General features: G+C 37.8%; 2 protein-coding genes across 10 annotated transcripts in view; one reads left to right on the top strand and one right to left on the bottom strand.

Annotated features, from left to right (window-relative positions):
• The window catches only part of LOC145265436 (tubulin-specific chaperone cofactor E-like protein), a 156,595-nt gene extending 134,221 nt beyond the window's left edge, over positions 1-22,374 (bottom strand). The window contains exons 1-2 of the mRNA XM_080121274.1: positions 22,247-22,374; positions 17,997-18,103 (exon numbers count right to left, since the gene is read on the bottom strand). The gene's annotated coding sequence lies outside the window, so the exon portion shown is untranslated. The remainder of the gene's footprint in view (positions 1-17,996; positions 18,104-22,246) is intronic.
• Positions 16,846-27,248, top strand: part of LOC145265434 (toll-like receptor 2) — a 370,324-nt gene continuing 359,921 nt past the window's right edge. Inside the window, exon 1 of one of the 9 annotated variants that reach the window (XM_080121273.1) lies at positions 16,846-17,414. The gene's annotated coding sequence lies outside the window, so the exon portion shown is untranslated. Of the gene's footprint in view, positions 17,415-17,467; positions 17,750-27,248 lie in introns of those variants that run through there. The other 8 variants (XM_080121271.1, XR_013864647.1, XM_080121272.1 and 5 more) reach the window with 8 other exon arrangements.

Raw genomic sequence — 27,248 nt, 5'->3', positions numbered from 1 at the left:
GTATGGAACGGTCAGCTGGGCGCCAGAGCGATCCGGAACGAATGGTGGACACTGAGAGCTCGGGGGTCAGTGTTAAGGAACGGATGACACTGAGAATGGAGGGATCAGTGTCTAGGAACGGACGACACTGAGAACGGAGGGATCAGTGTCTAGGAACGGACGACACTGAGAACGGAGGGATCAGTGTCTAGGAACGGACGGTGCAAGCGAGGCAGTGGACCAGAGGTGCAAGTGAGGTAGCGGACCAGAGGTGCAAGGCGCAAGCGAGGTAGTGGACCAGAGGTGCGAGGTTGCAGACCAGAGATGCAAGGTGCAAGCAAGGTTGCAGACGGGAGATGCAGGAGGCTGCAGGTGTAGTGCAAGAAGCTGAGGCTGCAAGCAGGAAGCTGGAGCGAGCGGGAAGGCTGCAGGAGGCACCAAGGGCAGGAAAGGCTGCTGCTGGAACTGTGATGAGGAGGGCTAACAGAGTAAACAAAGTGGTAGGTCTTTCGTAGGAACCTAGCTCTGAAAAGGGCTCTTTGAATTACCGCTGTTGCTGCATCGGCGCTTGTTCTGGTTCTGGAGTGGTTAGGAGGAGGGCTAACAGAGTAAACAAAGTGGTAGGTCTTTCGTAGGAACCTAGCCCTGAAAAGGGCTCTTTGAATTACTGCTGTTGCTGCATCGGCGCTGGTTCTGGTTCTGGAGTGGTTCCTGACTGCTGCTGCTACCGCATGAGATCCTTCGGTAGTGAGTGGATCTCCAAATACGGGGACTCGTAGCCCCCTAGCTGGCTTAACTTTTTTGGCCGAGAGGCGCTTTCTTTGCAGAGACAGGGTGTTACAAGTGACGTCGCTCTCGGAAAATGAATAAATGAAGGTCACTAATTCCAGACGAAATTTTTACAAATCAAACTTAGATTAATTTTTATGTATATTTCCTTTAACAGCGAGGATGCTGGGGAAAGGAGGCATAAGTAGGTCAGCTGGCCTTGCCTTTTAGGTGTGGTTATTCGTCCACTCTCCTTTCTTTTCTTCTGTCGCTCATGCTAGAAATGACGCATGCTTATTTTATCGTATATAAAACGGTGAAGTGGGGGAAAGAGGAAGGTAGTTTTTCTTGCCCCCACGACAACCTCGACAGGGACATTCAAAACTAGTTTCGAACCACAGTTGGAGTGAGACAGGAATGTTTGGTCTCACTGACACTCTTCAATGTTTTTCTTGAAAGAATTATGACAGATGCACTTGAAGATCAGCAAGAAACAGTCTGCGTTTTGCTGATGATATAGATGGACTCAAAACAAGAACTGAAGAACCTAATCAGGCAACTAAAAAGATCCTCCACAGCTTACGGCATGGAAATCAATGTAAACAAAACAGAACTGATGGCAAATAGTGACAATGGAATCCAAACTGACATCACTGTCAATGGATAAAAGCTTGAAACCATGAAGAATTTCAAATACCTTGGAGCAATAGTTTCAGATGAAGGGTTCAAACTTGAAGTATTAGCCAGTATTGCAATGACAGCTGCAACACTAGCTAAGTGTAATACCATTTGGAAGGACAAGGCAACACTAGCTCAGCTAAAAGATAAGACTCATGTGTTCTCTTGTCGACTCAGTTTTCCTGTATGTGAAACATGGACCCTAAAGAAAAGAATTCAGAAATGAGATGATTCAGAAGACTGCTTGGCATTTCTCAAAGACCACATAACCAATAAAGAAGTAAAAAACAGAATCATTGATCCTTATGAAGATCTTCTCACCACAATCAGGAGGTGCAAACTAAAATGGTTTGGCCATGTAACAAGAGGGAGAGAGGCTTGCCAAGACAGTGCTCCAGGGAACAGTCAGAGGAGGAAGAAAGAGAGGAAGACAGAAGAAGAGATGGGAAGATAACATCACAGAATGGACAGGATTGAAGCTGAGCAGGTGGTCAAATGTGCTGAGGATAGGGAAGGATGAAGAGAACTGGTTGGCAGGTCATCCATACCACCCCAACAGACACTGCCACAGGGCAGGTGAAGGGTTTTACATAGTTAAAGCTTATAAAAGTGCCCATTAAAAATTAAATCTTGTACCTTACCTTTTAATGTTTATGAAAAAACATTTTCTTTAACCATTTTCTTGCCTTGCAAAAAATGCTTTTTTAACTTGTATCTTTTTTTTAAGATTGTATTTCACTTAATTCTTTTTAAATTAAAAAATATAATTTTGCGTGCCTGTAACCAGTTGAAATAATTCTTTTGCTTCACTATTCTACTTGAGTGAAAAGTGTAAAAAAATTTTGTAATAAAAAATGATTAAAATCTGATATAAAACATAAAAAGTAAAATTAGAATTAAATCTACTCTTCTGTCTTTCCACCGTCTTTACCTCTATCTCTCCTAAGTATCTCTATTTTCTTACTATCTCTCAGTTTTCATATGTATTCTATCTAGGTTAGTGATCACTGTTCAATTCATCATAATTCTAAAAATAGTAGTAAAGAGACTAAAATTACATTATAACACATACTAGCTGTATTTAAAGTATTGAGTACATTTGGATTCGGCATCAACCATGTTCTAAGTGTCTTACTATGCTATTGCACACATCTATGGAATTGAGCACTGTTTTATGTAGCATATACTATGTACCCAGTGTCCTACTGTATTAATAATTTATTGCTTTAGAGTTTGTTTGACCAGGGCAATAAATAAAAAAGCAGTATTAAAAATGTGTGCTTAACATTTTTCTGCTAAAACTTATTTCTTTATCTTTCATTATCCTGGAACTCAATTGTTTTTAAACCAAGTTTATGTATCATTTTCAAATAAAATATAATGAATAAACAATTTCATAAGTGAACAGTGAAAAAAATGAAAGCCTCCAGAGCACTACAGAAAACCCAGAATTTAGTATGCATCCAAAGCACTACTAAAATCAAGTTTATAACCTGTCCCCTAGAAGAGAAATTATTTTTATATTGATTCATTTCCCATAAATTTGGTATTTATCCTAATTCCGAAATGACTCATAAGTACGTAATAATGTCTTCTTTATTGAATGTGTTGGTTTAAAAAATCCTTAATCTATACATGCAGCCTATATTAGTTTTGTAATTATTGTTTTATCGTTTCATTCTTCATAAGTTTTAGAATTTATTCTAATTTCGACATGACAAGTAAGTTCATAATCTTTTCAACAAAAATGCGTTGGTTTAAATGATCTCTGTTCTACACAAGCATCCTATATTTTTCTTGTAATTATTTTTCTATTAGTTTATTTTCAATAATTTTGAAATTTTTACTAATTTCAACACGACACGTAAATAAGTAATAATGTTTTCACCTAAAATGCATTGGTTTGAAAGTTCACTATTCTACTTAAGGAGTTCTCTGGAGCACTAATATAACCCTAACCCTAACCCCCACCATCTGTTTGATTAGTATTAAAATATGTCCTCAAATAATGTGAAAAACATTCACTTATTTAGAAAGTGATAAAGATGATTATTTACAGCAATTTCCATTCCCTAACTATCAGTGCTAAATGTATGAATAGGGCTTCCGACATGCAGAAAACTTAAGTTAATGGCCATACATGTAGACACCTTTAAAAAGTGCATAGTTAATGCCTCTCTCTCTTATCAGCCAACTGATGTCAAAATACTCTAGTTTGATAGAATTGGAAATTTTAATGGGACCAACAAACTCCTTTGAAAGGAAGATGCAGAACCTTTCATTGTTGTCTACACAAATCAAAACTTAAAAGATAAACTGAAGGAGGAAATTAACAGGCTCCTTCAGGAAGGTATGCTCCAAAAAGCTGAGAAGCACAGATTGGTGTTCCAGTTTGGCATATGAAGAAAGAATGTGAATATGCACCCACAGAACCTCAACGACACCCTCCAGAGATGTCCACACAAAATATCAACAGCTTAAAAACTAAACTCAATCTTTGAAAAACCCAAAACTTGATACCATGGTGGGATACTGGTTAGTTCACCTGAACGAGGAATCACAACCTGCAGGACGCCATTTGGATGAGTATGTTGGGAGAATTTATTGTTTGGTCTCCATGTCTCACAAGACATCTTCAAAGCAAAAACGAACCGAAACCTAGTCAGCCTAGGTAATATGGCCAGCATTGCTGACAATGTAGATGTATTTGGACAAAACGATGTTACAAGCTGGGAAAGGCCATGGTCGGAGTCATAGTCTCCTGAACAGAAACTGTGTCCCGTTTTCAAAATGCTAAAACAGTTTCTGTTTATTGTTGTCTCTATCCTACTTGCAACACATGAAAAAAAATTATCTGAGATCTGTCCAAAAGTCTGAAAATGACCTCCAGTTTGTAGTAACATGGGGCTAAAATGGATGGTCACATTCAAGGCTACTAAAACAAAGCTCATTTCTTTTAACAATTATAACTCTTCCAACCAGCGATTGCCATGGCTGAAGCACTCTTTTTAAGAGCCAGCATTCACAGGTAACATGAATTGAAGTAAATATATAGAAGATACTAGGAAATCAAAGAAGGTGGGCTCCCTCTACCAAACTAGAAAACTTTTCACACCTGTCAGTCTTCTATATTTCTATAAAGCCACCATTCGCCTATATATGGATTGTTGTCACACCAGAGCTGGTGCTCTGACCATTACCTAGTCTCTAACAATAGGTCATGCACTGTTAACCAAAATATAGCTCCTTTCTCATCATTGCAATATGGCTTGTCATGGTTTGTCAACTAACCACTCCCATGTTTGTAAACAAAAACACATTGTCAGCTGAAACATGACACTCCCGAAAATACGGCATGACCACACATGCTAAAAATAGCAACAACCCTTTTTTCAACAACAAAGAAAAAATTCAAAACTCAATTTTCACAACAAATCACAATACAAATTTTTTTATTTCTAGATGGAGATTTAAATAAATACTGGCAATAAATGCTACATATTTTTGCCAGTAAGAAATCCAGTCATTCATTGTTTAGTGACATGATCACTGGCTGTGGAGCCTGTAGCATGACTAGCTCTCCATAAAGTTAGGGGCTTTCACAGCAAATCCTTCAGTCCAGCTCAAGAGTTAGGAACACTTCTATCCTGACTTGATTCTCATCAAATAAGCGTTTCCAGTCACTGTGGGGACTAGGGGAGGAAGAATGCAATGCACACTCCACTTTCTACTGCTACTTGCCTCCTAGGACTCCTCTCACAGCTTGCTACTCCGGTTCTTGTATCTTCCAGCTTACTCCTGCAGAATCCAGTGATACCAGCCTACTCCTCCAACGACTCTAGCAACTTCAGCTTACTCTTGCAGCAACTCCAGTGCTTCCAACTCATTCCAGCTTACTCCTGCCTCCTTCAGTGCCTCTAGCTTACTCTTGCAGCATCTAGCGATTCCAGCTTACTCCTGCAGTGACTGGCATTTCCAGTTCACTCCAGCAGCTCCCCAGTTTACTCCTGTAGCCTCCAACTCACTCCTGCTGCAGCACCAGTGCTACCAGCTCCTGTGGCCCTTGACGTCTGGCTACCTGTTCCAATGCCCACTAATGTCCAGCTACCTGCTCCAGTGCCCACTGACAGCCAGCTACTCATTCTAGTGCCTACTGACGTCTAGCTACCTGCTAACATGCTGTGTTCACTGCCATCCGGTTACCTGCTCCAGTGCCCACTGACGTCGGCTACTAGTTCCTATCTCAAGGACCTGAGAATCTCAACCTCACGAGATGCCCATTCTCACACTAGCTGAACCTGAATCCATTGCCATACATTTCACCCTTTTCTTGTTAAACAATAAAACATGATATCCTATTATCTTAATATTTGTGTTAGTCACCACTTATCAAGGACCGGAAGCCACTCGGGAATAAGGGTTACAGTAATCAATGGGATAATATCGTAGTAATCGTTAGTAATGGAGATTTGATAGTGTTTTATTTAAGGGAGCGGTTTATCAGGAATTCGTTTATGTTGGACTTGAAGACATCCAAGTTGTAGTCAGGTGGGAAACAGACAAACAGAAGAGCGTTCCCCAGGTGTGCACTTCTAAGAAAGAAGTTTTGTTCATGGAATCTACGTTTTGATTTAGGCACAGATAAAGAGTGGGAAAAATTGTTGACAGTGGTTTCAGCTAGACAGGTGTTTTTTGTGAAAGATTGGCAAAGGGGGACCAGAGATTGGAGCTCAGACGAGCACTTGCCATGGAAATAACAGTAAAACAAAGACAGGCTCGCAATGTCTCTACTATGGGAGAGAGGTTGCAGGGAAGAAAAAAGGACATCCCCCCACTAAGCTACGAAGTCTATTTTGTACACTGTCGAGGCAGGATAGGCTGTTTTTAGTAGCTCAAGCCCAGATGTGGCGGCAGTACTCCATCCTTGAACGTACTTGGCTTTTATATAGATAGAGAATTGCATCAGCAGTGAGATATCTACTGGAGTGGTAGAAGGATCCCACCATTTTTCCAATGACCTTGGAAACAGACTTGATGTACGTGTTCCATTTCATATCAGGAGTAAAGGTCAATCCCAGAAGCTTGTCAAAATATGGAGCTTCCCCAAGACGAGAGCCATCCATTTCAATTGATGCTAGATGGGGATTAGTGTTGATGATGATAGGAGCTTGGTTTTAGATGCATTAAAAGTAACCAGCTACCTCTTCCCCCACTGAACTACACGCTCGAGATCAGAGGAGAGAGAATCAAAGAGAACTTTGTCATTTACAGCCTTTGATATGTTGCTGTAGATGGTCGTGTCATCAGCATAGATGTCAACGAATGATTTAAGTATGTGTTTAGAGAGATCATTGATGTAGATCAGGAAGAGAGTTGGGCCCAGGATGGACCCCTGAGGGACTCCAGCATTAATACTGCAGGCCTCTGATTTTTGTCCATCGACCACTACTCTTATGAGCCTATTAGAGAGAAATGATTTAATGATTGAGAAAACATTTCCAGTTATACCGTAGGTGGAAATCTTGTGAAGTAGGCCTTTATGCCATACCTTGTCGAAGGCCTTTGATATGTCAAGATATCTAACCTTTTTTATGGCATTTTGAGCTGCAAAGTAGATTAAGTATGCCGGGCTATTTCTATCGTAACCTACGAAAGTATCTTTTTCGCTTTTAGTATTTAGTTTACTGGTGTTTTCTATAAATGCAAAACAACCAGAACCAAATAAATGCATTCTGTTCATTTTAGGTTTTACACCGCAAAACGCTTCATACGGCGTTTTTCCTAGCCTCTTATTGAACGATCTATTTCTGATATATGTTGCTGCCATTAAAGTGTATGTCCATAAACTATGTGCTAATTTTGATTCGATAAGTAGGCATCTTGTCATCTCAAAAAGGGTTAGCCATGCCCTTTCAGCAGTGCCATTTTGGAAAGGGGAGTACAGCGCCGATTTCTCGTGTTTAATACGGTGGTTAATTAATAGAAGTTCAAAGTCTTTACTAGTAAATTCAGTCCCATTGTCTGAGCAAATACATTTTACTGAACCGTACGGGGCAACATCAGCTAAATATTTCTTAGTGGCAAGGATAGTGTCAGATTTGTTTTTTAGAAAATAAACCATAATTAAACCGGAAAAATCATCAATAAAGTTCCAAACGCACCTTAGATTGTTTCTCCCCATCGGGCTGATTGGACCTGCTAAGTCACAATGCACAAGTGAGAGAATTTTCGTAGCTTTTTTGTCTGGCGTTCAACTTATATCTTTTGTCATTTTACCCTGTGCACACACATCACAATTTGGGAGATCGTCAGAAGGTATTATTTTCATGCCTTCGACTACATTTGGTAATTTTTTAATATCAGCTGTATTGCAGTGTCCTAGAATTTTATGCCAGGTTTCCAAGTCGTGACAGGCAGTTTTTGAGGGAACCATACTTTTTAAATAATATAGTCGGCCATTTTCTTTAATGTCAAATACAGTTCCATTGGGGTATGTTAATTTTTATGTATTTTGGCCAAATTGTATATTCGCGCCTTGTTTAATTGCAGCCTGCACGGAAAATATGTCTTGCTTAATTGTAGGTATAAACAGAGCATTTTTTAGAATACAGTTACAGATTTCGCCTTTATTATTTTTTAGGTATATTTTAGCATCGCCTCTTTTCAAGACTATATCATTTATTTGACTCACGTCGGCAAGTTCGACAAAATGACTTTGAGGATTAAAGTTTGAATCAAAATTAATAAAATCAGATTCCTTGGTAATCACGTGCACTGTAGCACCACAGTCTACAAGAAGATTTTTATCATTTGTGGTATTATCAAAGTTACATGTGAATAGAAATGTATGTTCTTCCTCAAAGTTCTCAACGTTTTTTACAGAGTCCATTTTAGAGCGTTTATATCGGCATTGGAAACTTTTGTGGTTGGGTCGACCACAATTATAGTAAATAATTTTATTCTTTTTCTTGGGAAAATCACTTTTGGAAAATACGTTGCGGTGAGGTGCGTAATTTGGTGGTGTCTGCTTTCGAGAAGCATTTTTGAACTTCATAATATTGCTGGAGTTATTATTGTCCACGAGCATACGATTAGTCTCTTCGTAACTACGCAATACCACTTTAAATTCGCTGAAATTTATGGGTTTGTCTTTCTGAGTTATATCAGTTGTAAATGGTTTAAAATCGGCTGGAAGTCCCTTGAGGGTCATTGATATCAACAAGCTATCGCTTATTATTTCACCTGAGAGTTTTAAGGCATTGGCGGTTGTTTCTGCCCTTATAACGTAGTCAGTAATCGTTTCATCCTCGTTACGTTTCAAAGACGTTAATTCTGTATATAGGGATATAATTTTCGGTTTCCCTTTTGATAAATAATGTTCTCTTAATATGTTCAATGCTTTCCTCCCATCATTCAATGAGTCTCTTATAATCAGAGACAGACTTCTATCGTCTAAACATTGAATCAGTTCTGCAAAAACAGTTGCGTTTTTTTCGAGAAATTCGGGGTCGTTTGGATTCTCTGTTGGAGATTGTATGACTTTGTAGTTTACGAATCCTTACATGTCCCAGAAATTTTACCTGCCACAATTCGAATTTAGATTCCGATCTGTCAAAAAAAGACGAGGGCTAGGCGCATAACCTGTTAAGTTTTGAGACATTGTGGTGAACAAAGATGGCGGTGTAGTTCAGATCAGTAACCAAGATGGCGGCCAAGAATTAAATGCGGTCCATGACGTAGTAAACGACGAACTGATTTAATCCAAAATTCGACAATTTTTATAATAATTTTGAGACGTTTTCATTGGTTGTTTAGCACAGCCGTTGGTTATAAATGGTTATAAATAACATTCGTCTCATACCCCCATTAGAAGTCAAAAACATTGTGTTTCTTGCTGTATTCTTATTTAAAGTAAGAATATAACACACACACACAAACACATATATATATATATATGTATTTATTTATTATTTTTAAAAACAGTAATCTATGGATATGCGTGTTTCGGAGCCCTACTCCTGATCAGCGTAGCTTGACTGTTGGTAGGATTCGAACCTTGGAACTTATGTATTTCAGTCCAGCACCCTAATCCACTCCGCTATGTTGCCATAGACGATTTACTGCTTCGTTTTTATCGTTCATCTGTTTAAGTGGTTTTTGTTTTGATTTTTTAAACGATAGTAATGTTTATGTCTCCGCCTCGGAGAACCGCTGCTTTTCTTAGAAAGTCGCCCATTACAACATACACTCACATATACACATACGTACATATAAAATAAAATTAATACACACACATTCATATATATGCATGCACACATACAGACACATACGTATGTAAACCCATATGCATAGATGCATATTGCCATAGCTAGTTTAAATACGGGGACTTAAGTGATTTTGAACTGGCTATATTTGAATTTTTTCCTTGCATAACGAAATTAGCTCATCTTTGGTGTTTATTGTGGCTTTAGGGTATGTTATTATTGCAACAGCTTCTGAAGTGCAAAGGTTGCAGAGTTTGGATCTAGGTGTGTATGAATTGGATTTTTTCAATATATCCCATTTTAGCGAGTACGGAATATTCCTACGTTGGAGGTCTTTAATCAGAGTTGTTAGGGAGGTGCCTTTATTGCTATTTGCATTTTCATTATTAAAGGAGCTTATATGGTTGGAAATTCTCAGTTTAATTAGATTTGCCGTTGTGCCGATATACGTGTGGGATTTTACATTTGCATTTATGGTACTTAAATTGTTAAAGTTTCTATTATGGGTGTGGGATATATTTGTAAAGGGGGAAGGGATAATTAGGTCTGAGCTGTTTTCAAGAGGGGATTCATGTGTAACTTGGGTTTTCCCTTGTGTCTCATTTATGGGGGTAATGTCGTGGGGGTTATTGGAGCTCTCTAGTGTTGTTGGTGCTGTAGTTAACGTATTTTGAGTGCGATTGTTGGGTGTTCTATCAATTACATTTGCTGTTGTTATTGGGAGTTCTGTGACTGTACATGAGTATATGACATCCTTGTGTATACAATTATTACTTAAGGGGCACGATTGCTTGTTTAAACAGTTACAATTACAAGATATGCATATATAACTCAACGTACAAATTCCATCACCGACGGGAATATATGCAATGGAATGGAATGTTTATTCAATATTTGATGCACTGTCTCCACACCCACAAGGACTTTGGATCTCATCTACCAAAACGTATTTAAATCACCAACAAATGCGGCCGCTTCTGATACCCTTTGGAAAAACAGTATGGAGCAACAATACATTCTTGTTATATGGGATTACTGCCTTTTCCCCTGGACCACTATTCTGCCGACCTGGCAATAATACCCCGGAAGATATCGTACTTCTTCCGATAATGGACTGCCCAGGTTGTATAAAATTCCTTCTCCTATAATTATTTTCATATAATTATTATTCACCACACAAAAAACTTTTTCAATATTTGTGCTGAAAAGCAAAATATGTGTTTATTCACAGCTGAACATTTTGCTAACCGCATTTCATTTCCTCTGATGATATGAGCCATTATTGAAAATCCATGGATTAAGGAAATTAACATAACTCCCCTCTATATATTCCTTTTGTCAAACAATAAATTCTTAACTCGAATATATGTGTTTATATTTTGATTTTCAGAATTTAACTTTAACCACTAAACTTATATATATATATATATATATATAAGAGAAATCGGTCTCAATTCTGGGGTGGTTGTGTAGGATCCATATTAATGGAGGCTTTGTAAATGACGAAATGAGCCATTATACTCAGATCGATCCTTTCTGAACATAGCATGCAACTCAGAATTGAACTGTATAACAAAAGTATAACATGTCATCTGAGTCAATAACTATGCAGGAAGCGATGCCGTCTTGATGTTTTAGATTCTATCTTCATATTTATTGTAGTTCATTGGTGGTGTTGGCAAGCGGCACTCCATTTCCTACACTCATTTTAATTATAGATAGTGGCCAAGGTTTGACTTATACCATGTGGTTTGAATCCCAATGTGGCTCAATGGCAAATTTGTTGTCTTCATTGATAGTTCCAAGTATTCATCAGACCAAACTGTGGTTTGAAGGGGTGGGGGCATGCAAAACATGAGCACATCTGACCTGAATTGTGTTGGGTGGTGATGTAGTTGAGCCATACCTGAACTGGATGTTGTCAATTCATATCTCAGACTTAGCAGGTCTCACTGATAGGATTGGGGTGAATGTGATTAAAAAATAAAAATCAAGAAATGTTTTGTATTGGATATCTTAGCTTGACTAACTACCATGATCAGAGAAGGTTGAAGGAATTTTGCCACTCATGGCAGTGGTTCAACCTACCAAGAAGAAAGTCAGGCCACTGTTGGATTTTCGGGAGTCAAATAAGTATGTGGTGTGCCACACCAAAGATAGAATTGATGCATGTGAAGAAGCCATAAGAGAGTGGAGGAGACTTGAAGTTGGCCTACCTTCAAATTCATGTGGACAAGAAGCTCTGGCAGAACCAATTTGTTGAATATAATATCATTGTTTGACTAGATTAGGATTTAGATTAAATTCTGCACCAAAAATGATAACAGCAATACTTAAGACCATCTTGACCAAAGATGATGCAGTGAAAAGAGTCACCTGCTCTTATATTCATGCTGTATTAGTGGATGAGACATGTGACTGCGAAAAGGATGAGAGATCATATCAACATATATGGGTTGACAGCTAAACCATCAGAGTTGTTAGGAAATGGAATAGTTCTGGGATTAAAATTACAGTGGAATAAAGTAGAAAGGTTGATATTTGAAGTCAAGATGGCTTAACCAAGTGAGAACTTTTATCAGTGTGCAAGAGATTGGGAGGTTATTACCATGTGGTTAGATGGTTGAGGACTGCATGCAGCTTTATTAAAAGGCAGCCCGATGGGAGGATGCAGTTAACCAAGAGGTGTTATGCAAAGAGGTCATTGTAAAAGGAAAATTGCATATAAAAAGGAGCTCAGGAGAAGTAATATTGAGTGATGTTAGCAGCCTGACATCAGGGGCTTTGTTAGAGATAGGAGGAGTAAATTGGTTATGAAAAATGGATGATAATACCCACATCAAAGTTGTAGAGCTCAATGCCATGATGAAGGGCATAAATTTAAAATGGGGTCTACAATCAATGAACTCAGCAACAGTAGCATCATGGATTAAATCTGAAGTGTTAGGAGATAAACAGTTCAGGATGAAAGGAGCAGCTGAGATGCTTATCAAGCATTGGTTTGGAGCACTTGGAGACCTGATCAGAGAATTTGAACTAAATTTGAACTGCCATGTTGTTTCCATCACAGAATAAGAAAGACGTGGCTTTGGTGTGCTGTAGGGTATAAGATCTAAAGAATATGCATAATGACGTTAAATTTGAACTCAACTCCAACTCCAAAATCCAACTCCAAAATCCAACTGTTCTCTTCTCACTGCACTTTTCACACTGACCGTACGATGCATGAGGTAAGGTTCTTTACTTTTAACCACATGCCCCCTTGATCTCTAAGATCAATAATTAGTATCATAGTCCACCATCCACGCTGGGCGTCTTCATTCATGGTGCGATCGTCGAAGAGGCTCTTCTTCAGACACTTCAACATCAGCATCAACCTCCTCTTCCTCTGATGGCAAGGAGATTCTCCGTATATCTAAAATATGACGAGGCATTCCGTCAATCGCTACCTTGTTTTTGGAGAGTACTTCAGTCACTGTACCTTTCCCCAGCGAGTCGTACAACGAGAATTGGGTGGTTTCACCCACACCTCTTCACCAACTGCGATGTCCACGCAGGCCTGTTCTTCTGTGTTACAACCAATGGATGTCGCCATTCATAAGAGAAAATAGACCGGTGCGGCACTGAATTTTCGTCTTGACCAGCCTTCGGCGTCATATTGTACCAAAAAACTGCTTCTTGGGGCAAAATCTGGCTTCTTGATGCCACAGTTTTTATAGTGCGATGGTGCCTCTCTATAATTCCATTTCCACTTGGACCGTATACAGCTCTAAAATATAGCCCCACATTCCACTTCGCACATAAATCTCTAAAAACTTCCGAGCAGAAAGACATACCATTATCCACCAACACCTCTTCTACTGGCCCCCTTGCCATAAAAACCTCCTCGACAACTCTCTTTACCTCTTCTGCTGTTTCATTCTTGATTTTCTGTCATATCGCTACTCTCCCAGGCCTACAATCAATCATAGTTACATGCGGTTCATGTTGATAATGTGTGATGTCAATGGCCAATCTCCGCCAATTCTCTTCAACATGCAGTTCCCCTTTTTCATGTCTAGCCGGTGCAGGGTCGATTGATTGGTATTCCCTACATTGTTCCACCACCTTTTGGACGTCTTGCATTGTGACGTGCGGGTTTACTTTTCTTGCCAGGTAAAGGGTCCATTCCTTTCCAAAATGATGCAGGTTATGCAGGTCTTTTAAATTCTGTACTGCACAACATGCTGGAGCCCCGTCTCTTTCCTTGTGTAACCAGGCTTTCTTGACTCTTGTCAGCCCATCTGCTTTATTTTTTTTGTGACGGAACTAAGGTAATAATTACCTTTAGTTTGAATTCTCGAACCAAGTCTCCCAGCGCTCCAAGTCTACGCTTAATAAGCATCTCCGCTGCTCCTTTTGTTTTGATCCGCTTATCATCAGACAGCTTCGATTTAATCCACGACACCACTGTTGCAGAGTCTGTTTTAACGTTCACTATCTGTAGCCCCCATTTTAGAGCCAGATTGATGCCTTTCATCACAGCATCGAGTTCCGCAACATTGATATGGGTGCTATCATCCTTTTTGCGTAGCCAAGCAGCATCTTCAACAGCCACTTCTCCTATTTCCAATAATACCCCTAATGCTACACTGCTAGCATCAGTCCATATCACCCCTTCATGGCCCTCCTTTACATGCCATTCTCCTCTTACAGGGTCCATTTTTTTCACTTCTGCAATGACTTCTTGTATCATGAGAAGCACTTTTTGATCAATTGCATCTTACCAACTGTCTGTCCCAGTCTGCCTTTTAATAAAACTGCACGCAGTTCGCAGCCATCCAGCTATTGGGTAGTGGCCAACCAGCTTTCCACATATAGAGAAAAGCTCTCTCTTGGCTAGGTCAACCTTGGCTTCAGGGATCTCATTTCCTTGCCCAAACATCAATTTTCCTGTCTTATTGTTCTGTAGTCGAAATCCCAAAGCCATTCCGTTTTCCAGTGACTCAGGCGGTTTTGTCGTTAGTCCATATGCTTTGATATGCTCTCTCACGCTTTCCGCAGTCACCTCCGTTTCGTCCACTAGTACATCGTCGATGTAAGAGCAGGTGCCTCTCTTCACTGCACCATCTTTGGCCAACACTGTCTTAAGAACTACCGTCATTATCTTTGGTGCGGAGTTCAGACCAAATCCTAATCTGGTCAGACAATAAACTTGACCTTTATACTCTACCAATTGATACTTCCACAGTTTCTCATCCACAGGAAGTTGGAGGTAGGCTGACTTCAGGTCTACAATTTTAGTTGACTGCTTCATCCTCCTCCATTTCCTTACGACTTCTTCACACATGTCGATTCCGTCTTTTGTGTGACAAGCAACAAACTTGTTCAGCTCACAGAAATCCAACACTGGCCTAACTTTCCTCTTAATAGGTTGGACCACAGCCATGAGTGGCAAAATTCCTTCAACTTTCCCTGACCACGGCATTAATATTCCTTCATCTATCCATCTCTCAAGTTCTTTTTCAAACTGCGGCTCCGCAGCTCCTTTCAGTGTGCTTTTGTAGCAGCTGAACCAATTCGTCAATATAGGTGGCTCCGCGGTCCATCGCCATTCTACCATCCATTTTTCGCCATCGAAGCAGGCTCGAAAGTCATCATCCTCAATCAGACACGGTCGGGGTTTTGGTGGTTGGTTGGTATCACCCCTGGTTACACTTCCTGTTATTCCCGGTGCACTCTGATTGCCAAACTTCATCTGGCTTTTAGCAATAGTAGCTCCTCCCAGTCGGTCTATCGCGTCCAGGCCCAGCACTACATCAATTCCTGCAATCAGTCTATCCAGCACGATCACTCTTAGCCGCAATGGCATATTCCTTACTACAATCTCCGCATCGGCCTCTCCACAGCATTCCACTTCTCTGCCATCCACTGCTCTAATGTTGCTGGTTCCATTCCAAGAGTTGGCGACGCTCGTAGTAATGAGTGTTGTTGTACATCCAGTATCAACAAGAGCCCTAGCCCTCTTTCCATTGATGGTGATCATTAACTGTGGCAACAAACTCTCATACGCCTGTTCAGTATAAAAGGGGTGACTACTGGCGCAATAGCACCCCTTTACTCGTTTCCCGGAAGAGAAGGGCAATTCCTGCTAATGTGCCCTACTTGGCCACACCGAAAACAGATAATGTCTGGCCGTGGCTCCCTACAGTCTCTCATCAGGTGTGGTCCTTGACATCGAAAGCATTTACCGGTAAATCCACGGCCTTGCTTCATCACTGGTCGCTCCTTTCTGCTTGCCACAGCAGCCGCGACCGCCCCCAGCTCACCGGACTGTTTCGCCAAAACTCTAGCATGCCTTAGAATCTCCTCCACCTCCATGGTTTCAATATCAGTAAGTCGTTGCAGTTCCATCGAGATGCGATCAGGGAAACCAGTTACAAGCGCCAGCTTTACAGTCTTCTCAAGGCTGCGTCCCCCATATCCAGCCAATCCTGGTAGTCGCCTTATCTCTGCCACATACACGTCCACAGACTCCCCAGTCCAGGTGACTCTTTTGAGCTTGTTGTAAGCCTCAAACGCGCTCTTGGAAAATGCGGTTTTTAACCGGTTCTTGATGCTCTCAGCAATGACCTGATCCGTCTCTCCCATTTCTAGATAGACCGCTAGAGCACTTCCTTCGAAATACATAGGTATTAACGTGGCTACATCCTCGATCTTCTGCAGCCTTGCCACCAACTTCAGCTTGTTAAGCCACGCAACCATGTCACCTTCTCCAGTAAATGGCCTCAGGATATCGCTGCTCAATCTTACTCGGTCACCCATTTTTGTCACTGCGCCAAAATAGCTGGACGTTAAATTTGAACTCAACTCCAAAATCCAACTGTTCTCTTCTCACTGCACTTTCCACACTGACTGCACGATGCATGAGGTAAGGTTCTTTACTTTTAACCACAGACAACTTGGCCCTCTCGCCAGTTAATTGTTTGAAAAGTTTCCTTAAATAAGATTCATGAACAGGTGCTCAGCTCCCAGGAAAAATTGTTTCTGATAGTTTCAATCCCTATATAGGAAACCAATCGAAATTGAATATTTGCTCTAATCAATATCAAGCAAATATCGAATGATTGTAGACATTGCTATTTTGCAGTTGTTTTTACTACAGCTACAGTTTAGTTTGAAAATCTGTACTAATTGCAAAGTTTGAGATAAATATTCCCAAGTTTGATAAGACGACACACTTGATGAAGGGCAGGCGTTACATCAGCCACACTGTTGCAAGAAAGACACCCAAGATGAAAATAGTACGAAAAATCTAAATAATATACATCATTATCTCAAAAATTCTGAAACATATTTTCTTTCCTAGTTTTTTTTTTGGGGGGGGGGGATAAAATAATAAAATAATAGATTTTAACTAATGAATAGTAATTTTTATTATCTTTTCAACATTCCCCACCCCACACAAAAAAAAAGAAAAAAAAAAAAACAACAACAATAAAAAAAAATTTAAAAAAACTGCTGGTAAAATGTTATCTGATTAAGCAATGATCCAGAAATTATGATCATTTTATGTAAATTTACAAACGAACATGATCCCTCTCTAAATTCTAATATATATTAATCGTCAGGGTTCTTCGAGTGTTCACACGTAATTGTCTAAAAAAAGTAAAATTTCATTTTTCTTTGGACGAGTGGTGGGTGTGAATGAGCCTAAAAGTTTTTTTAAAAGTTAAAGTTATGCAGGTAAACATTTGTTTTTACACCATCGAAACTTATTTGCTTGACTGAAAGAATTTCTAGTACATAGAGAGAGAGAGAGAGAGAGAGAGAGAGAGAGAGAGAGAGAGAGAGAAAAGTTTTATTTCGCAATCAGACACGAGAGAATGTCGAGTGACAGTGCATGTTTTATTTGCAATCGTTTTTTTTTATTGTAAAAATGGAGTTTAACAGACAATTTTCAGCAAGCTGAGGGGATGTTTTTTGTCTCTTTAAGTATGGCCAGTTTTAAAAGATGAAAAATCAAAAAGTTTAAAAATAAAAACGTAGAACAAAACAAAAGATCTTTTTAGAATAATTATGTAAGTAGTGCCTTTTTATAATCATTTCTTCACTAACAATTTAACAAAACTATTTTCAAAACATTAAGTGACCCCCCCCCCCCGCTAAAATTCAATGTTGCGATTTAAAACAAAAACGATTCCCATTTTCGTAAATTCTACAAGTTGCGGACGTTCGAAATAGAAACCGACTTGATTTTATTATTTTAATTTTTTTATTAAAAAAAAAAAAAAAAAAAAATACAGATTATTGTTTCTATTTTCTTACCTTCCGATAAGGACAACAGGTTCGTCTTGAGGAAAATGCAGCTTTTCAAAATTCTTGATTGAAGCCAAAATCCAAATTTCTTCAGTCAAGAAGAATTTCTCCTGCACCTGACCGAACACAGAGAGATAAAGTGTAGTTTAGAGGTGAGGACTAATTAAGCGAAAGGGCGATTAAAAATTGTGTTTGTAATTTTTTTAAAACATTACGTAGAAAAATGTGTACATCTCGTTTTTTTTTTGTTTTTTTTAGCTAATAACCTCATTCCGATCGATTAAGCCGCCATTTTGGAAAAACACGGATAATACTAGCATATTTAGTTATTTAAAAAGTGTTTTTCTTCGGATACTATATGCACCCGGATATATGTACCCTCGAACCATATGTTACTTAACCAAAAAGATGATTGAAATTCTACCTTTTTTCGGGGATTACATGTAAAGAATGGGAAAAACTGGGCGGTAAAATAAATAATCGTTAAAAATTTTTTTTTAAACTTTAAATTCAGTTTCGCATCCGCTTTTTAACCGGATAATGTTTTAAGAAGATCCAACTAATTTTTGTTTTTAGTTTAATCTTCTATTTAATCGTATATAGCAACAATTTGGCAATCAATTATGGGTGTGAATGATTTTATTATTATTGAAGATTAAAAGTAAACATTTTGACGACTTCCTTTACTTAAAAATTCACCAAAAATGAGGAAATTGGCTAATTTTAATGAAATTTTGGTACTCATGCAGAGAGTGATCCGTGCTGAAATAATAACGTTTTTTTCGAGCTGAATAAACATGTTACATTGAATAAAAACACGAAAAATATATCCAGTTAGGTAGAAAAGTAACTTATCTTGCCTTTGATAACATTTATTTGTTATATATTTGTTTTTTGACAACTTGTTCGAATCTATGTGTACAGTAATACAAACCCCGAATGGGATAGTCAAACTTGGGGCAAATTTACCGTTTGCATGGTATTAACCCCCGAACCCACGAATAACTTTCCACCATTTTGTAGCTTCCGTTTACGCTACGCGCGTGCGCTGCAGCATGAACGACGGCTTGCTTCACCTAACAAACTGCCTTCTCACATGGCGTACCAATCAAAAAATTACGGACTGACATTTTTTTAATGACTTACAGTTAAAGAAAAGTACAACTAATTGGGGGACTTTTTCTTTTTTTTTCTCACGTAGTTTTTAATGTGGTTTACAAAAACATAAGCACCAAACATCTTTATGTTTTTCATTCTTTTTTTGTGGGAGGGGGATTCAATTATAGAACTTATGTGGCTTAATAGGTGCTTTTGCAGTTTAGTTAAACGTTTTTCCGTAAGTAACGCACCGACATTTACCAATTAGAACACCATTTAACATTTTCCGAAGATTTTACTGTTTATATTGGGGGCACGAGCGGGGGGAGGGGCGGATGTGATGTTGGGGCGCGCGTGCCCCAACATCACATCCGCCCCCCCTCCACTCGCGCCCCCAATGTACAAAGTAAAATCTTCGGAAAATGTTAAATGGTGTTCTAATTGGTAAATGTCGGTGCGTTACTTTTTGAAAATTTGAAAATTCTATGTTCCAGGTAAAAAAAACAAACAAAAAAACAGATAAATTAACTCCAACTTGGAGTGCTTTCCTTTTCTTGTTTTATTTATTTTTCAGCTAATTTTAAATTTTCCACCCAAAAAGTGCTATAATGTATTTTTGAAAATTAGAACATTCTGTGTCCTGGAAAAAAAAAATCCCCTCCCCTAACGTAGTTTGTTTGGTAAAGCCGTCGTTTATGCTACAGCGTGCATGCGCATAGCGTAAACGGAAGCTGCAAAATGTTGGAAAGTAGTTCGTGGGTTCAGGGGTAAATACCAAGTAAACGGTAAATTTGCCCCAAGTTTGACTATCAGATTCGTTGTCAGCGACCTCAATTACCTATAAAAAAAACAAACAAATTAGAGTGGTCGGTGTTCTGTAGTGGCGGATCTGGATATTTACCGGGCGTTTTGTACCTATTCTGTACTTTAATCTTACACTTGAATAAAAAAAACAAAAACATCATAAAACTTTAATTAAACGTGGAAATACGATTTAAAAAATAGCGCGGATCACTCTCTGCATTAGCACCGAAATTTTCAGTATTTGTCAAATAATGATCACGGACATTATTTTCTTTTTGAATCTTAGTGGAAATTTATTATTTTGTTTAAACAAAAAACACCTTTATTAAAGTTATGGTTTTCAGTCGTAAAAAAATTAATTGGCGGAGGTTGACAATCCTGCCACTTTTCAAAAATCACTAAAAACATGGCGGACGTCACCTACACGCGTGACACTGAAAGTAATTAACGCTCCCTCTGACACGTGACCGGAAGTTAGGGGGCATATGTGTTGTTTTCACTTTACATACGTGAATGAACAACGACCCATTCTTTCACCTAACAATTTAATGAAAAATTTAGTTTGTATTTCTCGCGTTGGCGAAACCGCACTAGTACCAAATGTCTTTTTGGTTAAGAATAAAAGTATGGTGACAATGTCATGAAAATATATTTGGTTATCCTGACGCTCCGCACTTCTTTATTTACCTTGGAAGTGACGTCACACAAATCTTATAATACGGATGGCTACAAGTGTAAAAATAATTAGTTTTATTTTTCTTTCATTTTGAGCTCCTTTTTTCTCCCGTTTAACTTTTTTTTCTTCCATTTCTTATTTTGAGCGGAGAATTTATTTTATTTTCATTTTGAGCTCTTTTTCCCATCCGGCGTTACCTTTTATAGGCAGTCCTGCACTTTACGACCCGAGCTATTTTTTAACGCTATTATTTAGAAACCTATTATTTAACATGGGGAAGGGAGGGTGTATTGTAACTATTTTGTACTTACACCTAACAATTCAATTAAAAAAAGTTAATATGAAGAATTACTCCACCCACGAAAATTCCTTTAAAATTATCACTCTTAAAGGTTTTCGGAGTCGCTGAAAACGAAAATAACGTTTAAACGAGTAGTTTCCAAGATATGAAGAAATGTTAGTTTTAAAAAGTGGGGGATCACTTTTCTATAATAATTTAACTTAAAATGATCACCCACTTTGTGGCCACGATTTTTTTTTTTTGAGGGGGTGGGGCTTCCTTTCTACCATCGGAAAATTCTTTAAAATTACCTGTTTCTGTTTACATTTGGTGGGAAGCGGTGTAAAATAATAAACAGTTCTTCTGCTTGGTTAATGTCGGCACGTTACTTATGTTAATTAAATTGAATAAGCACCTGTTAAAAAACTATACAAGTAAAACAAATTATTTTTTACTTGTAAACTGGTTTATTAATTGTAGAAAACAAAAACAAACGGGAGAAAAAAGGAGCTCAAAATAAAAGAAAAATAAAACCAATTATTTTTACAATTGTAGCCATCCGTATTATAAGATTTGTGGACGTCACTTCCAAGGTAAATAAAGAAGTGCGGAGCGTCAGGATAACCAGTAGGGCCTACTGGCAGTAGGCCTCTATAGCGTTTGTTACAGACACCTGTGGCGGGGTCTACAAAATGTTCCGAATGGTTAACTGTGCCATACAAACTTAAAAAAATAAATAAATAAAAATATTTTTCATTAAATTGTTAGGTGAAAGAATGGTTCGTTGTTTATACACGTATGCCCCCTAACTTCCGGTCACGTGTCAGAGGGAGCGTTAATTACTTTCAGTTTCATGCGTGTAGGTCGTCCGCCATGTTTTTTTTTTTTTTTTTTTTTTTTTTAGCGATTTTTCAAAAGTGGCAGGATTGTCAACCTCCGCCAATGTATTTTTTTTTTTAAATTTTTTATTTATGAAAGTAAAGCATCGTAAATTGTAATAATAAAAAAGAAAAAAATAATTGGTATTTTTTTTTTAGGTTACCGACCTCTCGGCATTCACCTTTTAATTTGTCTACTTTTCTAGGGTTTCGGGTATGTTGAGAACGAATATCGCATTCATTTTTTGCGCAACAAGTAGTTATCCATATTTGAAGACATTCAGTATCCAATGTAATCACTATTGTTTTTGCTAGCGGCCATCTTGTTTCCCATTTAGGGGAAAAACGCCAAAAAGGGCCAAAACATGACCCCCAAAAACATTTTTCGGCTTCAAGGCCGAAAGGACCCACCCATCTGGAATGTTGAGTGCATTAAACGATAAATTTATCAGAAATTTCTGAATAAATAAAATATACAATAAAAAAAACAATAAAAATGTATAAAAAATAATATAAGACTTACCTTTTGTAAAGCAAATAGATTTTTAATAACGAACTAGACAGACGATAAAATTAATTTTAACCTCTTCTGGTGATACATGTATCTACAAATGCTTGTCCTTATAGGCTTTCGTATATTTTTGAAAAAAAAAAAAGCGCAAATTTTGATTTCAACGTCTGGCATTTTAAATAATGAAATCGAAACGATTTTTTTTGGGGTCGATTTTTCTTTTGCAATTTTTATTATCTCAAGAGTCATATATTATATTTATATGAATATATATTTTTTTAATATTGGAAACCTGTTATATAAAAAATCGGTTTAAACTTCATATCGCGTAATATTTGAATTAATATCATTTAAAGCTTTTTAAAAATAATTATTTTTTTAGAATTCGTTTTTTTTTTTTTGTTGTAATTCAAATAATTATGTTACCGAGAAAAAAAAAATTGTTCATTTTATTTTTTTTAACGTAATATTAATGATTTTATGTCGAATTTTATTTACAACTTTGAGGTAAGTGAAAAAAATGATGGGATTTTATATAACTATTTTTTATGTATTTGATCTTTCCAGCTTTAAAAAATGTTGAAATTTTTATCGACCTACATTTATTTTTTTTTCAGTTTTCGTAACATGAAATAAGGGGGGGGTGTAGAACACCTAAAAAAATCCTCTAATATATTTAACGAAACCTACTTTTAATATGTAAGTTTATTTAATAATGAATAAATATCGAAAATTTCAGGTAAATATGACTATTTGATTTTTGCTAGATTTTTTAAAACCTAGGTGTGTCAACGGCTTAAAAAACGTTACTACATAGGAACGTTATTTTAATGCGTCGATAATGTAAACACGATTTTTGTTTCGCATTTTCAACATTTTTGTAAGCTGTAAAAAAATAAAAAAAAATATTAGCAGTTTATTTGAAGCTTCTTCTTTTAAATAGTAAAAAGAGTTAGGATGATAATAATAAATTAATTACAGTTACATACGGGGGGGGGGTAAAACTGTGGCGCGCGTTGGAGGTACCTACTTAATTATATTCATTTTTTTCACTTTTTTTTTTTACTAAACTGCACGCACGCGCGTAGTCACTTGACGTTTCACAAGTTGCATGAATACATGGTGGACATTTTAAATGACAAATATTTTTCATAAAATAAAGTTTTTACCTCATTTAATAGTAAAAATATTGCTGTCAGTAAGTTTCTACGAGCGGTTTACAAAAGCATATTTTATGCTTTTCGTTCTTTTTTTTTGGGGGGGGGGGTATTAAATTATAGAACTTGTGTAATTAATTTGTTTTTCGTTCTTTGGGGTGGATATTCAATTATAGAACTTGTGCAGTGTAATTAACCGTTTTTTCCATAAGTAATGCGCCGATATTTACCGAGTAGAATACTGTTTAACATTTCACAGAAATTCTGTGTGTTGGTACGGGTTTAGGTTCTTCCAAGTCCCAAAACTACCGACCAGCTTTAATAATTACTAAACGTACAACAAGTATAAACGACAAGAATTTATTAACAAACATGAAAACATGACAACACTGCAATTCAGAACATTAAGGTAAAAAGATTACTCACTTCAATAGTGGGTTTACGGGAGGAGTGAGGACTGTATTCTAGAGTTGTACTCTGCCTGTCCAACATTGTCTTTTAGGAGAAGAACTTTTTGCGTCCGTGCCTCATGTGTGCGGACTCTCCTCTTCTTTTCTCAAGGGTCCTCACTCCTTACCCTACACCGGTAATCCGGTGCTCTTATTTATTCCCCTACAGTACTCCCCCCCCAAAAAAATACAGAGTACCTGAAATAAATGGGCAACATTTTTAATTTTATTTAAACCGTCACAAAAATTTTTTAAATGTGCTGGCCATCTGACATGTCTACCTGACCGTGTCTTTTTCTTTTCTACTTTCTGAAGCGTCATATCTACCGGCATGGCGTTTGGGGGTGATACTTTCAGATATGTCTCTTCCAGTGCTGCGGGTTTTAACCTGTCTACCGAAATGTTTTGTTCTTGATAAGCACCTTGAAAAACTTATTTTGTCTCTCCACAACCTTAAAGGGGCCACGATACGGCGGTTGCAGGGAATGCCTCCTTTCCGTATCACGGATAAAGACGTGCGTGCAAGTCTCTAAACCCTTAGGTACATATGGGACCATGTTCCTATTCGAGCCTGAGGGAGAATATGCCATCTTGACCATTTTTGTTGTTAGCCGGTCGACAAACGCTGTCATGTCCATAACTTTTTTTGGTGCTTCAAAAAAATATTGTGCTGGCAACCGCAATGTGGTTCCATATAGAGCCTCCGCTGCTGAGCACTCCATATCTCTTTTCACCGTTGTCCGCAGTCCCAACAATATTAGTGGCAGATGTTCTAACCACCTTGTATTGTCCGTAAGCTGTGCCCATAAGGAGGCTTTCAGACTGCGATGTAGTCGCTCGACCATGCCGTTTGCCTGGGGGTGATAAGCCGTAGTGTGTATACTCTTGGTGCCCAAAAGTTTTGCAAGTTTATGAAAAAGGTCTGACTCAAACTGTCGACCTCTGTCTGATGTAACATTTTGTGGTACACCGAATCTGGCCACCCAGCCAGCAAGGAACGTCCTGGCAGTTGTGTATGCCGTCATGTCTGGCATCGGTAGAGCTTCAAACCATTGTGAGAATCTGTCGATACATGTCAGCAGATAGCACTGACCTTCACATGTCGGAAATGCTCCGGTGATGTCGATATGAATGTGCTGAAATCTCTCATCTGGAACTGGAAACGTGCCTAGAGGAGTCCGCGTGTGACGACCGACCTTGGCTTTTTGACACTCCACACACGTTTTCGCCCACGCTCTTGTATCAGCTTTTATTTGCGGCCAGACATATCGGTCTGTTAGTAGCCTTACAGAGGCATTGGTCCCTGGATGCGATAGACTGTGTACTGCCTTAAATATGTCTTTGCGTAGCGATGCTGGAACGTATGGTCGCAGTTTGTTTGTGCTTGTGTCACACACAACTTTTGTGTGGCTGGTAGGGTTGGTAATTGTCACTAGGTTCAATGAAGTTGGATTAGTCTGCAGGAGATTTTGTAAATGTTCATCCTTCTGTTGTTCTTTAGACAAGGTGTCGACGTCAATTGCCGGCTGCAACAGGAAGGAATTAATTCCCCGCGATAAGGTGTCTGCTGGGATGTTGTCTGCTCCCTTGATGTGCCGGATATCCGATATCAATTGAAGGATATAATCCATCTGGCGAATCTCTCTGGGAGAATATTTGTCCGAGGAAGACTGTAAAGCGCCTAACAAGGGTTTGTGGTCCGTGAGGTTTACATTTGCAGGAGACGGTGGAGGGGCGGGGACGTGTGTTGTGGCAGCCGCCACAATACACCCTCCACCGTCATCATATGAAATGCAGTTTTTGTAAAATATACAAGGGGAAATATTTTTTTAGTGCGTGTTCCCCCCCCTATTTATTTTTTCGAAATTCGAACAAAATATATTTAAATCTATCGAAATTTCTATTTATTACGAAACAAATTAGTAAAAATATTTTTTTAAAAAAATTTGAACTCTTGAATTGAACAAAAATTGACCTTGAAGTTGGAATTAAAAAATTGATATAAACTTAATATTATGTTTTTTTTAATAGCGTTTTTTCGAATTAATATATATCAGTTGAATTGCCAAGAAAAAGAAACTTCGTAAACATTAATTAATTTTTAAAATATTAAAACGATTAAAATTCCATTATTTCAAAATGTTCCGTTACAACATAGATCTTTAATTAATCGTGTTTAATTTTTTTTAATATCAAGTTTTAATATAAACATGACTCTTGTCAGCTATTTTATCGCCAGATTAAAATCAATTTGAAAATATTACACAAATATTAAGCATTTTTAGGCCCCTCCTCATATTTTGTTTGTTTCTTTTTACCGAACAAAATATGGAACCCCATAGGTAACCAAATTAACATTCAGTAAAACCGTATTTCATATTTAATATACAAATGTTTATAATATTATTAATCATTAAACTGTGTAAATCTTAAAACCTAACAAAATTATAACAAAGATTAATAATTGCAGTTTGAAGAAGATAAACAAAGGTTTTAAAAAATCATTAAGTCGCTTCTGCTTTTCCATAGTTCGTATAGTTAACACAAATCTAAACATATTAAACATGCGGCCCAATCTTCACAATCGTTTGGCAGTCCTTAGTGGCCAGCAACATCGAATATCCCTAAAAAAACAAATTAGTGATCACTGTTGTAGCGAAGGTAATATTTACCTTTTAATTTATTTTAATAGATATTGCTTTAAATACGCTTTTGATTTGTGGTCTTGTCTTTACGTTCTTTCCTTTCCCTCAAGATTTCTTGGAATTCCCCCCCCCCCTCCAATAAACCTTTTTTATTTATTTATTTAATTTTTTTTTTGCACCAACGCCGGTGGTGGGGAAGAGGGGATTCCAATTACATGTGGCATATTTAGCCTTTTTTGGCGTTTTTTCGTTATTGAAAAACAAGATGACCGCCATTAAAAATGATAGATTACGTTGGATACTGAATGTCTCCAAATACGGATAACTGCGTGTTTGTGCAAAAAATAAATGTGATATTCGTCCTCAGCTTACCCGAAAACCTTGTACAGTCAACAAAATAAAGGTGAATGGCGAGGGGTTGGTAAACTAAAAATTTACCAAATAACTTTTTCAGGAACGTGATGAAAAAATCCCCCTAAAGTCCGTAATTATGAATTCGGTAGAAAATGCGTTGGATTCGAAGAAAAATTAATTTCTCGAACTACCGATATTATTATTAAGCACTTGTTTATTTAATATTTTCACACACAAAAAATTATAATTGCAAAAAAAAATTTCTACTTTTTTTTTTTAGATTACATGCTTCGCGTAATTTTTATATGTGAGATTCTAAAATTTTCCTTGTTTGAATGAACCTGTAATTTTTATATGTGAGATTCTAAAATTTTCCTTGTTTGAATGAACCTGTAATTTTTATATGTGA

This window comes from Euprymna scolopes, chromosome 40, assembly GCF_053919585.1.
Source record: "Euprymna scolopes isolate OS-2025 chromosome 40, ASM5391958v1, whole genome shotgun sequence".
NCBI classification, from domain to species: Eukaryota; Metazoa; Mollusca; class Cephalopoda; order Sepiida; family Sepiolidae; genus Euprymna; species Euprymna scolopes.
This window is presented reverse-complemented; position numbering and strand designations above follow the sequence as displayed.